Source organism: Doryrhamphus excisus, chromosome 20, assembly GCF_030265055.1.
Source record: "Doryrhamphus excisus isolate RoL2022-K1 chromosome 20, RoL_Dexc_1.0, whole genome shotgun sequence".
Classification (NCBI taxonomy): Eukaryota; Metazoa; Chordata; class Actinopteri; order Syngnathiformes; family Syngnathidae; genus Doryrhamphus; species Doryrhamphus excisus.
Window position 1 is genome coordinate 14,310,150 of NC_080485.1, and position 14,187 is coordinate 14,324,336.

Sequence of the window (14,187 nt, forward strand, 5' to 3'; positions counted from 1 at the left end):
TTAATAAATAATAACTCAAATAATAAATGTATATAATATAAAATAAAAATATATGATAATAAATAAATAATGAAATAAATGAAAAATAAATTTTAAAAATGTTTTAAAAAATTTAAATTATATTAGGAAAGCAGGCAAGCAAGCAATTTTTTTACAAATATTTAAAAAATATATTTAAAAAAATATTTAAAAAAAATAAATTATAATAAATCATAAAAAAAATTAAATAATAGAAAAATAAAAAACTAATTAGAAGAAAGCATTTTTAAAAATATAATAAAAAAATATAATATATATTTTAAATAATAATATTTAAATAAATAAAAAAAACTTTTAAAAAAATGTAAATTATATTAGGAAAGCAGGAAGTGAACAAATGTAACAGTTACTGATTGCAAAAGTACCGGATGGAGGGGTAGGATTCAATAAGCTTTGCTTCTTCCTACTCCTTTTGGACATGTGGAACTGTGAACTGATTATGTGATGCGTTCAATTGTAATCTGATGCATGTTCAAATGAAATTCAACCATTACCATTACCAAAAGTGGAGCAAAGAAGCGATAGAGATGTTTTTTCTCACGTTTAGTCCTCATAAAACAACCTCTCATGATGCATATTATCCTTCAAACATCATTAAAAAGTCACTTTTGCACAATCGGGGGGCTTTTAAAACCACCCTGGTCGGGGTCTACGTGAAACAAATGGGACAGAACCGAACCGGGGTGGCTGAAATCTAAATTTGGGAGTGGTGGAGCACGAGATGGAAGAAGAAGAAGAAGAAGGAGGAGGTGGAGGAGGAGATCAATGGTCTGACTCGGGAGCGTCCAGTAACCTTCAGGAGCACCCTGGCTGCTTTGCAAACAATAAGCCTTTTATATCCCAGCAAGAGACAATGGACAAGAAAATAAAAGTCCAGCAGCACTCTGGGAACAGCGCGGGGGAATCCCACTGCATCCGAAATGCACACACACACACACGTAGAGCATATGTTCTTGGTTTAAGGCCTAGATGTGACTCAGGGTCCTGTTCTGTAATGTGCCTCAGATGTCCAAAAACAGAAAGAAAGAACGAGATGGAGCGAGGAACAATCTAAACAAAAGAACCTCAGGGGGGAACCAATCAGTTTCTTCCGTCTTTTCCTCCTCCGCTCGTTTTATTTCATTTTTTTCACCTCCTCCTACTCACTTTTTTTTGTCTTTCATGCACTCTAACCCTTTTTTTTTTTCCAGGTGCCGCACCTTCAATGTTCATGACTAAAACGCTCACCTGCAGAAAATGGAACCTTGCAATTGTTTTTTTTGTGTATCCGTCCCTCTTAAAGGTAAACACACAGAATAGTGATGAGTGAGTGGGAGCTACCGGTTCATGTTTGGGATCAGCTAAATTAACGTCACACATCTGGAAGAAGGCTCCTGCCTCCGCTGCGCTGCGTTGGTGTGATTCCCAGTTTGACTTTATATATATATATGTGAATATGTGTGTGTGTGTGTGTGTAGGTAGGTGTAATGTTTCCAGGGCTCCTCTCTTGGAAGAGACCACCCACTCGGAAGACCAATAGAATGACCACGGGGAGCCCGGATAGACACACACACACACACAAAACTCCCTCCCAAATCAACCCAGCCTGATATTCTCAGAATAGAACATGTTGTTATCAGGATTTGGAACCATCCTCCCCACCAGTGTTAAGAAATAAGTCACTTTAGTGAAGCTTAAAAAAACAACAACAATGCTGCTTTTTAGGACCGGCAACAAAAATGGTGGACAAAAATCCTCTGACAGGAAAGCTCTGCTGTTTTTGAGAACCAAGTGTCAAAAATGCAGGTCCAAATATCCATTCTAAGAGAGAACCACTCTGCTGTTTTTGAGAACCAACGGTCAGAAATGCAGGTCCAAATATCCATTCTAAGAGAGAACCACTCTGCTGTTTTTGAGAACCAAGTGTCAAAAATGCAGGTCCAAATATCCTTGATAAGAGAGAGCAACTCTGCTGTTTTTGAGAACCAACTGTCAAAAATGCCGGTCTAAATATCCTTTCTAAGAGAGAACCACTCTGCTGTTTTGAGAACCAACTGTCAAAAATGCAGGACCAAATATCCTTTCTAAGAGAGAACTACTCTGCTGTTTTTGAGAACCAAGTGTAAAAAATGCAGGTCCAAATATTCTTTATAAGAGAGAACCGCTCTGCTGTTTTTGAGAACCAACGGTCAAAAACACAGGTCCAAATGTCCTTTCCAAGAGAGAACCGCTCTGCTGTTTTTGAGAACCAACTGTCAAAAATGCAGGTCCAAATATCCTTTCTAAGAGAGAACCACTCTGCTGTTTTGAGAACCAATGGTCAAAAATGCAGGTCCTAATATCCTTTCTAAGAGAGAACCACTCTGCTGTTTTTGAGAACCAACTGCCAAAATCACTCGTCAAAGAATGTCTATATGGCACACGCTGAAAACGCTCATCAAAGATCCTCTATATGACAGGGTTTCTCCACTGCTTTTAAGGACCAGGTTCAAAAATGTTCCGCAAAGATCTTCTGGCAGGAATGCAACATTTTTGTCACCCAAGACAAGAGCACTATCTATTTTTAAGCGTCTGCTGCAAAAAGTAATGACGTGTGAGTAGGCCACTCCCCCAAAACGCAAATGGCCAATGACAGCACAACAAACATAACAAAACCCCGCCCGCACCTTTGACAAGTTCCTGACGGCGCTCTATTCAATTCAATGGAAACAGTTACGATATTTTTTTCCTTTTAAATGTGTAATTATGGCTAAATAATTTGCTTGGGGCACTTATGAAAGTGACTGCCGTTATTCAAAGAGATTGACGGTAAGCAGCGTGCTCGTTATTTGTTGTTTTAGCGGAAAAGCTAACTAATACGTATTGGCAAGCTAGCTAGCTAACACGAGCTAACGAACTGCCTTGCTTGAGATATTAAAACATTGCTAAAAACAACTAATCAAGTGTAAAAGATAACAACAACCTTTTGCAAACACACCTTACCACTAAGCTTGTGGTTGTAGTTTTCACTTATTTAGCCTGAAGATGGTGTTCCCCCACAGTTTAAATGTTTGGTGCAGATTGCATCAATGGAGTATAGCAATAACAGCTGTCTAATTACCCTTTAATATATTTACAGGCAATTATTATCATCTGTACCGTACATGCATGAATCATGCAGAAAAATCACACAAGTGGTCCAAAAATAGCAACCATTAGCTGCAGACCCATTTGATCAACCTGACAAACAAGACATTTAGATGATAATTACGCCTAAAATGAACAATCTTGTTGAATAGAAACCCATTAAAACTTGAACAATACGTCTGTACTGGAGCGGCCATGAGGGGGAGCATAATTGCAATAATTTAATATACTTAATTAAAAAGGAAAGCATAAAAGATGAGGAAGAACAACAAGTAAGTACTCGCACAGGTGGGCATGTACTAGGCTACAAGCTGATTGGCTGATGATTGGCTGCCTGGAGGTGCCAACCAATAGGAGAGAAGGAGGAAGTAAATGTAATAAAATGAGTCCAGTTTGCATGATGAGTGAGTGATGTGATCAAGTTTAGAGTAACGTGAGAGGTCATTTTTAAAGTGGCACTGACCTATAAACATAACTACCCCCGCCGCCATTTTAATTAAAATTCAGAGCCCACGTCATCATCATCATCATCATCATCATTTTGTTTTTTACAAATGAAACCACCCAAACGAGCGCATTAACCTGAGCTTGGGTTGATCCCAAGATGTTTTTCAGGTGAGTCACGTTCTTTGTCAAGACATAACAAAAAATAGCAAAGAGCACTTAGCAAAGACTAAAAAGAAAGGGAGGCTTAAATAATATTAAGCCGTCAGAGGTGGAGTTCTCACCAAAAATTGTGGGATTTTGCACAATCAAACACTTATTTATTATGGAAGTGTTAAGTGTTGTAAACATTTTATCATTTTGTAATGATAAGATTAATTTAATGAATGAAATTTAAAAGCAATAAGCGATAAGCAATAAGTGAATTTTTGCAAAGTATTTATAAATAGAATGTTTTCTGAGATAGAGCTTGGGAAATGTGTTTACGAACTTCTAAATCCAATTATTAACATTATCAGAGCCTTCTAGACATGAACTAACACCACAATAGTCACCGTTACACATGTGTTAGCCAATATAATAGCTAATAAATAAAATTAATGCTTGTATGTGATGCTATAAATGTGTTCCCTAGGAGACAGGAGACGACGGAGTGGCGGCTCTGTCCACACGGGAACGCTGCTGAGATTCTTCCCGAGTCGCGTCCATCCTGTGCCGGATGAGTAAATAGTTGCAACTACATGAAAATCAATAATACACAAGGCAAACCTGCACCTGAACAAACACACCGGCGGAACCATGTGACACACCAAACCACAGAAGAAGAAAGTCCATCGTCTTCCTCTTTTCAAGGCTCTTGTCGGCTTACGAGAAATGTACAAGACAAGAAACTATGAGGAGAATGTCGACATGGGTGAGTTATGTCTGTCGGAATATTTGGATGTTATGTTTACTTCTGGTCGGTGATGAAATCACATGCATACAGTTGGTAATGGTAATGGTAATGGTTTAATTTCATTTGAACATGCATCAGATTACAATTGAATGCATCACATAATCAGTTCACAGTTCCACATGTCCAAAAGGAGTAGGAAGAAGCAAAGCTTATTAAATCCTACCCCTCCATCTGGTACTTTTACAATCGGTAACTGTTACATTTGTTCACTTCCTGCTTTCCATAATACACTTTAAGGTTTTTTTTTTGTTTGTTTTTGTTTTTTTAATAATGCACCTCGTACCGAAGTACGTAGTGATATGACCATACAATGACATAATGGGTACCATAGTAACCGTCAATGTAGTGTAATTATAATATAATTAATTAATAATTATAGTGTAATTATATTATTTTATTATATATAAAATAGTAAACATTTGTTCACTTCCTGCTTTCCTAATATAGTTTAATAAATTATTTTTTTTGGTAACTTGAAAAAAATTTTTTTTGTCACGTACCAAAGTACAAGGTGATATGACCATACAATTGCAAGTTTTTTTTAACTTAAAAACAAATTAAATTCTTTTAAAAAAATTTAAAAAATTTAAAATGTTTTAAATTTTTTTAATTTTTTTTTAATTTTTTAACATTTTTTAAAAAAATTTGTCACGTACCGAAGTACGAGGTGATATGACCATCCAATGACATAATGGGTACCATAGTAACTGTCAATATAGTGATATATATATAGCACAGTTTGCTTCAATATACTAAAAACCGTGGTAGAGTGAAGCCGCAAAAACTACAGTATTTTAACTAAGTTAAAATATTTATTATACAGAATTTTAACTAAGTACGTAACTAAGTATTGCTGTATAACTTGAAATACTTAATAACACTACTTAAAATAACAATACAGCATGTCCAACACTTTTGTGTAGTTTGTGTTGCCTAGTGATTATCCGTAACAAATTTCTAATGGGCCTACAGGGCCGTTGGGAGCTTTAATTGTAGTTGCTGCACATGATCTATAAAAGTTTTATTTCCGTTGTTGAGTTTTTGGTAGTTTAAGTTTCATTTGTTGTAATAAAAGCACTGAATATTGATTCTAAAAGTAGAACAAATTGTGTCTACAGGTGGATTGAAGTGAGCTTCCCAGGCCAGAAATCTGTCCCCTGTTGATAGTCTTGGGCGGGTTCCTCAGACCCTGCGTTCAAAGGACAAAGCCATTAAGGCTCACCGAGTGGGGCAACAACTGTACAACTCCGACGGGGGCCAAGCACAAAAGAATGCAACTTTTAGCACTCAAGGTATGAACCTTTAACGTGATTTCTTATCGGGACTTGTCAAGAAGGATGATTGGTATCGTAGTAGTATTATTCGTATACAGAAAGAGTCACACTGTACAAACACTCCATTACTGCTGTTTGACTTCCACAGCACCTCCCTCACCAAACAGTTAATAGTTGACATATATATATATATATATAAATATGTTTTTATGGTTTTTCAGAGTGGAAAAGATAACGCTGATGTGGCTGTAATTCACTAAACAAACAAAAACGATCCCTTCGGAAGTAATCAAATCAAATTGTCACCATTGTTAAACGCCTTGTTAACAGTACGGGCTACGCTTGAAGTAACGTTGTTACAGTTTTAACAGTTATACTGTTAAAAAGATGTCAACCACTGTACAGCAATCCCTCGTTTATCGCTGTTCATTGGTTCCAGACCCGACTGTGATAAGTGAATTATGTCTGTGATATGCTACCATATGATAAGTAGGATTGCGTATTGAAGTCAGAGAATAGTAAACCTGTTTTTACGGCCTTTTAACATTATAGACATGAAATTACCCTATAGTCACATTTATATTACCTAATATCGTAGACTTAAAGTAAATAAGCCATTAAATACATAAATAAGAGCCTATCCCAGCTGTCTTCGGGCGAGAGGCGGGGTACACCCTGGACTGGTGGCCAGCCAATCACAGGGCACATATAGACAAACAACCATTCACACTCACATTCATACCTATGGACAATTTGGAGTCGCTAATTAACCTAGCATGTTTTTGGAATGTGGGAGGAAACCGGAGTATAGCATAGAAAGCATAGAAAACTTAAATCTACAATACGGTGTTTACCACTATTAGAGCCCTCTAGACAAACGCTAACACCCCTATAGTCAGCTTTACACTCGCATTACATGAAAACTTACACATTAGCATTAGGAATGACTAATGCTAACATTACTGAGTACTACATGTCATTTATTTTTCAATAGTCACAAAACAATGATCATTCATTCATTCATTTTCTACCGTTTATCCTCATAAGGGTCGCGGGGGGTGCTGGAGCCTATCCCAGCTGTCTTCGGACGAGAGAAGCGGGGTACACCCTGGACTGGTGGCCAGCCAATCACAGGACACATATAGACAAACAACCATTCACACTCACATTCATACCTATGGACAATTTGGAGTCGCTAATTAACCTAGCATGTTTTTGGAATGTGGGAGGAAACCGGAAATCCCACACATGCACGGGATGAACATGCAAACTCCACACAGACATGGCCGAGGGTGGAATTGAACCCTAGTCTCCTAGCTGTGATGTTTGTGTGCTAACCACATGACCGCCATGCAGCCGTGTTTGTGCAAAAGACGCTAAATTTGAGTGAGTGGCGCACAGGAAGTGACGCTAGTGTCTCTTTTGTAAGATCATTTAAAGCTGCAATAAAATCCTGTTGTTGTGCTTATGTGGGTCGGACGGAACATTACTGACACCTGGTGACCAGTGTAGAATACTACATACGCAGAATCACGTTTTTTTACTTATAATTTTAGTTCAGTAAGCGATTTTTATGCTTAAAAATGTTAGAAATATTGCTTCAATGTAACTAGCAATAGGTCACATTCAACCACAAAACAGCATGATTTATTCAATACAATACGCTATGTATTTATTCAATGTAATTAGCCATTATGCTGATACAGTATATGTTAGCATCTGCTTGGTGCCTGTTATATCTTGTTCACATTGTACTTAGCAGCCTGACTGCATTTTATAATGATTGGTACGTTTAAAGGAGTCAATTAGTTCTGCTTTAATGCTAAATCTCTCACAGGAGCAACTTTATCTCTTGCAATAACAAAAGTCCGCCTCGCCGTGCACTAATAATGCACAATCATGTCATTGTTGTTTTTCCCCCTCTTTGACTTATTTTCTTTCTCTTTGGAAGACAAACGGGATTCCAGAATTTAAAGTCCCCGCGAGACCTTGCAGTGTTGAAACTATCCGACGTCCATAATTTGGACGTTCCAGCAGGGGTTGTTCGCAATTGAGCGCCATTGAGACATCGTTGGGGAAAAAAATGTCAGACAGTTATGGGAGAGTTGGCTTGAATGCTCCGAAGTCGTGACTGTCGGCAATGCAGTGTCGCTTTACCGAAGGACTTGAACCTGCGTCTTCATTCTTTGTTATGGAGCTGGTGTGGGGAGCCAGATGTTAAACGTCAAGATGTCGGAGTCGTGTCAGTTCCTTCCACTCCCTTTAGATCACAGGTCAAAACATGCAATTTGTGCGGATTAGATGTTTAATTGTGTGTGTGTGTGTGTGTGCGTGTTGGCCCCCGCTAAGTAAAATTTTTGTGCTCCTTAAAGCTTCCCGAGCGGTCGCATGGAGGGCACGGAGCCAAGCCAAACGGCTGCACACAACAAAACCTCATATAAAGACTCTGAAAAGACGACTTTGATATTTATTTTGATATTATATTTTAATAGAGGAAAGAAAACTCTTTGTTAAAAATTCAACTCTGCAACAATTATAGTTTTGTTTTTCTTTCTCCTTGATGTGTACTTTGCCTCTCCCCCAGTGCATGCTGGGATATGTTCCAACCTCTCTGACTCTCAAGCCAGAATAGAAATACAGTGAAGGAAAAGAGTCCAAGCTCGCCTCAGGGTTGAAGGTGCCGACTTTCAGACGTCTTACATATACAGTCCTGCACTCTTTATGCATTCTACTCTACTTTTCTCTTATTAGCTGGGATAGGCTCCAGCACCCCCCGCGACCTTCGTGAGGATAAGCGGTAGAAAATTAATGAATTAATTTCCAAGATGGGCTGCACGGCACGAAGTGGTTAGCATGCAGGCCTCACAGCTAGGAGACCCGAGTTCAATTCCACCCTCTTTGTGGAGTTTGCATGTTCTCCCCGTGCATGCGTGGGTTTTCTCCGGGTACTCCGGTTTCCTCCCACATTCCAAAAACATGCTAGGTTAATTAGCGACTCCAAATTGTCCATAGGTATGAATGTGAGTGTGAATGGTTGTTTGTCTATATGTGCCCTGTGATTGGCTGGCCACCAGTCCAGGGTGTACCCCGCCTCTCGCCCCGAAGACAGCTGGGATAAGCTCCAGCACCCCCTCGACCTTTGTGAGGAAAAGCGGTAGAAAATGAATGAATGAATGAATTTCCAAAATGGGCTGCACGGTGGACAAGTGGTTAGCATGCAGGCCTCACAGCTAGGAGACCCGAGTTCAATTCCACCCTCTGTGTGGAATTTGAATGTTCTCCCCGTGCATGCGTGGGTTTCCTCCGGGAACTCCAGAATTTCCTCCCACATTCCAAAAACATGCTAGGTTAATTGGTGACTCCAAATTGTCCATAGGTATGAATGTGAGTGTGAATGGTTGTTTGTCTATATGTGCCCTGTGATTGGCTGGCCACCAGTCCAGTCCTTCGTGAGGATAAGCGGTAGAAAGCCTTTTTCTCGTAATGCTTACATTATTCCCATATATATATTCCAATATTTTGACCATATTCCTGTAATATTACCACTTTTTCCGCAACTTAATATTTCATAATATTATGACTTTAAAAAATAATTTAATATTTCAACTGAATGTGAGTAGAATTACGTTACTTTTCCTCATATCATGAGTTTATGCTAATAAATTTCACTTTTTTTCCTTCTCATGACTTTATTCTTGTGAAATTACAGCTGTTTTTAAAGTATTTCAACCTTCTTCTTGTAATATTAGGACTTTATTCCCATAATATTTGGACACTATTCCTGTAATATTACCACTTTTTCCACAACCTAATATTTCAGTTTTTCATAATATTATGACTTTAAAAACATTTTTCTTTAATATTTTAACTGAATGCTAGTAGAATTATGTTACTTTTCCTCATATCATGACTTTATTCGAATAAAATTCACTTTTCTTTCTTCTCATGACTTTATTCTTGTGAAATTACTGCTGTTTTTAAAGTATTTCAACCTTCTTCTTGTAATATTCATAATATTAGGACTTTATTCTCATAATATTTTGACACTATTCCTGTAATATTACCACTTTTTCCGCAACCTAATATTTCATAATATTTTGACTTTAAAAAATAATTTAATATTTCAACCGAATGCTAGTAGAATTACATTACTTTTCCTCATATCATGAGTTTATTCTAATAAAATTCACTTTATTCTTTCTCATGACTTTATTCTTGTGAAATTACAGCTGTTTTTAAAGTATTTCAACCTTTTATATTATATAATATTGCAGACTGTCAGACATCTTACATATACAGTCCTGCACTCTTCATGCATTCTCTTCTACAGCGGAATCTTTCTTTTCATCTTTTGGCTCGGGAAGCCTTTTTTTTTTTTATTAGCATGAAATTAGCACTACTCTTCTCTTATTACTTGTCACCTGTGTGCGTATTTGCACAAGGGCGGTTTCTCTGCGGCGCCCCGGGGGCCTTAGAGGCGCGTTGAACGTGTGCACATTTCCCACAGATTCAAGGAGGCATCGTGATAAAACGATAATGACGATGATGACGGTCATTTAAGGTGCAACAGGCACGCACACGCGCACACAGACATGCATGCTCTTGCCCTCCTGATGGATAATGGTATAATTCCCTACATGAAAAGATGCTGAAAGGAAGTTCTTCCTGTCTGCGTTCTTCCTGCCTGTCCTTATCTGTCTCGGCAGATACCATGTGTGCATCATATGTGATTCCATGTGTGTGTGTGTGTGTGTGTTATGAAAATAATCAACCCCCTCAACGCCCTCCCACTTTCTTCCGATGCGATAAAAACTGTTACATGACGAAGGCCTCTGTCATGCCTTGAATCCCCCTGCTGAAGCCCAAATCACACCTACACACTCAACACACATGCATGTAAAACCCCCCGCCCCCCCCTTTCCACATCTCCCCACTCACTTTTTGGCAGCTGCATGTAATTGTAAGTATCCTCTCTGAAACCTCCCGCTCATATATTCCACCCCCGAGTGCCTCCTAACATCATCACGCTAATAGGCTAATCTCTACGCCGCTGACCCCGTCCCGTTGTTGGGATGTGACCTGAGTGGGAGCAGACCGGACCCATCTGCACGTAGGAATGACTATACGTACACTATACGCACATGGGGATGGTAGACATTGATATATTCCCTGCACATTGCTTCTCTTTATGTTAGAGGATGAGGTCAATTCAGATGAAAAACACACGGGGGTAAAAAAAAAAAAAAAAAAGGCACCCAGGTGATCGAACACACATGTCATATTTAATTCACATTGTCTGAAAATTCACTAAAAAGAAAAAATGGCCGACACTCATGTTTACAAGTGCCATCATGTCATAACGCCGCAAAAATTGAAGTATAAGCAGGATTAAGTACTGTAAAAAAAACAAAAATTATTTTGACAAATGGTTTTCTTCAGGTACTCCGGTTTCCTCCCACATTCCAAAAACATGCTAGGTTAATTGCCGACTCCAAATTGTCCATAGGTATGAATGTGAGTGTGAATGGTTGTTTGTCTATATGTGCCCTGTGATTGGCTGGCCATTTTTTCACTTGACTGAAACAATTACGGGCTGCACGGCAGACGAGTGGTTAGCACGCAGACCTCACATCGAGGAGACCCGAGTTCAATCCCACCCTCGGCCATCTCTGTGTGGAGTTTGCACGTTCTCCCCGTGCATGCGTGGGTTTTCTCCGGGTACTCCGGTTTCCTCCCACATTCCAAAAACATGCTAGGTTAATTGGCGACTCCAAATTGTCCATAGGTATGAATGTGAGTGTGAATGGTTGTTTGTCTATATGTGCCCTGTGATTGGCTGGCCACCAGTCCAGGGTGTACCCCGCCTCTCGCCTGAAGACAGCTGGGATAGGCTCCAGCACCCCTGTGACAAATTTAGCCATACTGTATATATTTAGCCAAACAATAATGCTACAACATAAACTGCGATTGGTTGGTGACCGGTCCAGGGTGTACCCCGCCTCTCGCCCCAAGACAGCTGGGGTAGGCTCCAGCAACCCCGCGACCCTCGTGAGGATAAGCGGTAGAAAATGAATGAATGAATGAAACAATTACGCCCCGAATTTGCTTCTGTTTAGCTACGTTTTCTGGTTAGCGTAGAAAATGGCGAACGTCTTGTTGTGTTATTAATACACTGCATGAGTCCAACTGTGTTTTTCATGTATTTTTACCACAAAACGTCCTTAGCTTCAATCAAAGAAGCTCAGTTGCTAATGGCGATGGTGACCCTGGAAGAGGTTATTTCTCTTTCTGTGATTTATTTTGCTTTGAAATGGAAACAAATCGGCGGTGCTCAACTGTATTTTGTAGACTACCCAGCATTGAATATTTCTGTCCATCATTTAGTACGAAGGCGTACCATCGACGACTAATGAGCGCCCTTGTCGGTGTCAAAGGTCCAAGCGAGAAGCCTTATCTCAGAGAGGAGGGGGGGGGCATTCTTGTAGCTCAAAGGCTACAATCATGAAGCCATATTTCATGTCAAAACGGGCGTCCGACATTTCAAAAACAATTCCATTACGGCCACGTGCGACCGTGTTGCAACAGGGCGGCAGCTGGAGTGTAAACACGGCGACATCCATTCAGGTTAATCATTGAGCATCATCAACAATGGCGTCCCGCTCTCATGATCAACACAACAGCACGACACGAGGACATGTTGATATTTGGACCACAAAATGGGGGGAGGGGGGGGATGCAGACTACTAGAGAAGCACATTCATCTCATCTCATCACCACGCTAGCCTTCTCAGAGCCAACGTACGAGAAGAAAGTCGGAACCGCAACAGTGGAGAGTCTGTCCCAACCTTCCACATACGACATGATGGGTGGAGATCCCAGACATTGTGGAGACGACGGTTGTAAACTCTCATGAAACACCGGAGCGCTTTAATGCCGTGTGATGACTCATCTTTTATGATATCGTTTTCAAAAGCAAAAGGAGAGAAGAGAAAAAAAAAAACGCCCAATTTTGGCTGCCAGGCATTACAGGTGATTTGGAATTGCAAAAGAGGGGTGTCGCTCACGTATATATACACTTTAAGTGCAGATCAGAGGGGTCATATCAACTGTCGTAAAAGTGTAACAATAAGCTAAGCACTGTATAGCATAGCAAGGGAACTTCTCACCCCTTGATGGATGGGAATTCTAAGAAAATCACCAAAGGATCCCTCGCTACATCGTGTTTTTTTTAAATATTATTTCATTGATTACTCTTATTTGTCTTACTGAAAACTTGGCGAAACTCGGCTTTTCGCCCAACAGTGTTTAGCAGCCAGGACAGTAGTGTTTTTGAACCGACCACAATCATAACTTCTGTCGTTCCTCGCAATATCACAGTTTGATGATCACTCCCTCGCTATATCGCGGTTTTCAAATGGTACTTTTTTTTTTTAAGTTTAGAAGAAATAAATGTGAAGCTAACTGGTTAGCTTGCGGCCATCTCAAGTCCCTGCAGCGTAACATTTTGCAATGTAATGGTAATGGTAAAGGTTGAATTTAATTTGAACATGCATTAGATTACAATTGAATGCATCACATAAATCAGTTCACAGTTCCACAGAAGCAAAGCTTATTAAATCCTACCCCTCCATCTGGTACTTTTACAATCAGTAACTGTTACATTTGTTCACTTCCTGCTTTCCATAATACAGTTTAAGGTTTTTTTTGTTTGTTTTTTTAATAATGCACCTCGTACCGAAGTACGAGGTGTAAAAGATGAATAATAAGAGTGTAAATGTGACTATAGGGGTGTTATTTTATGTGTACAGGGCTCTAATAATGATAAAAAACCGTATTCGGAACATCACTAACAGGTTTTCTATGCTCTAACTACAGAAATAGTCCAGTTATTACTCATTTATGTTAACACAATCAGGTCTGGAACCAATAACAACAATAAATAAACAGTATATGTATTTTTAACTTGATGATGATAATCCTAAACATTTGTCTAGGAGTCATGGGGTGCCATCATGGCCCCATGAAAACAAAATCACCTTGCCCCCGCCTTTTTATTTTTAAAAATAATAACCTTTATTTTGAAATTGGGGAAGTGTAGACCCCACTGTAGGCGCTGCTGAGTGCCCTCATGTTGTGAATGAGGGCTGGGATATGCTACCATCTGCTGGTCATATTGTGCATTACATGGCTCGACAACCATACTGTATTTATATAAGAGTAAGGTCATTTAGTTTAAATTCTTTCTTTCATTCATTCATTTTCTACCGCATATCCTCACGAGGGTCGCAGGGGGTGCTGGAGCCTATCCCAGCGGGGTACACCCTGGACTGGTCGCCAGCCAGCCAATCACAGGGCACATATAGACAAACA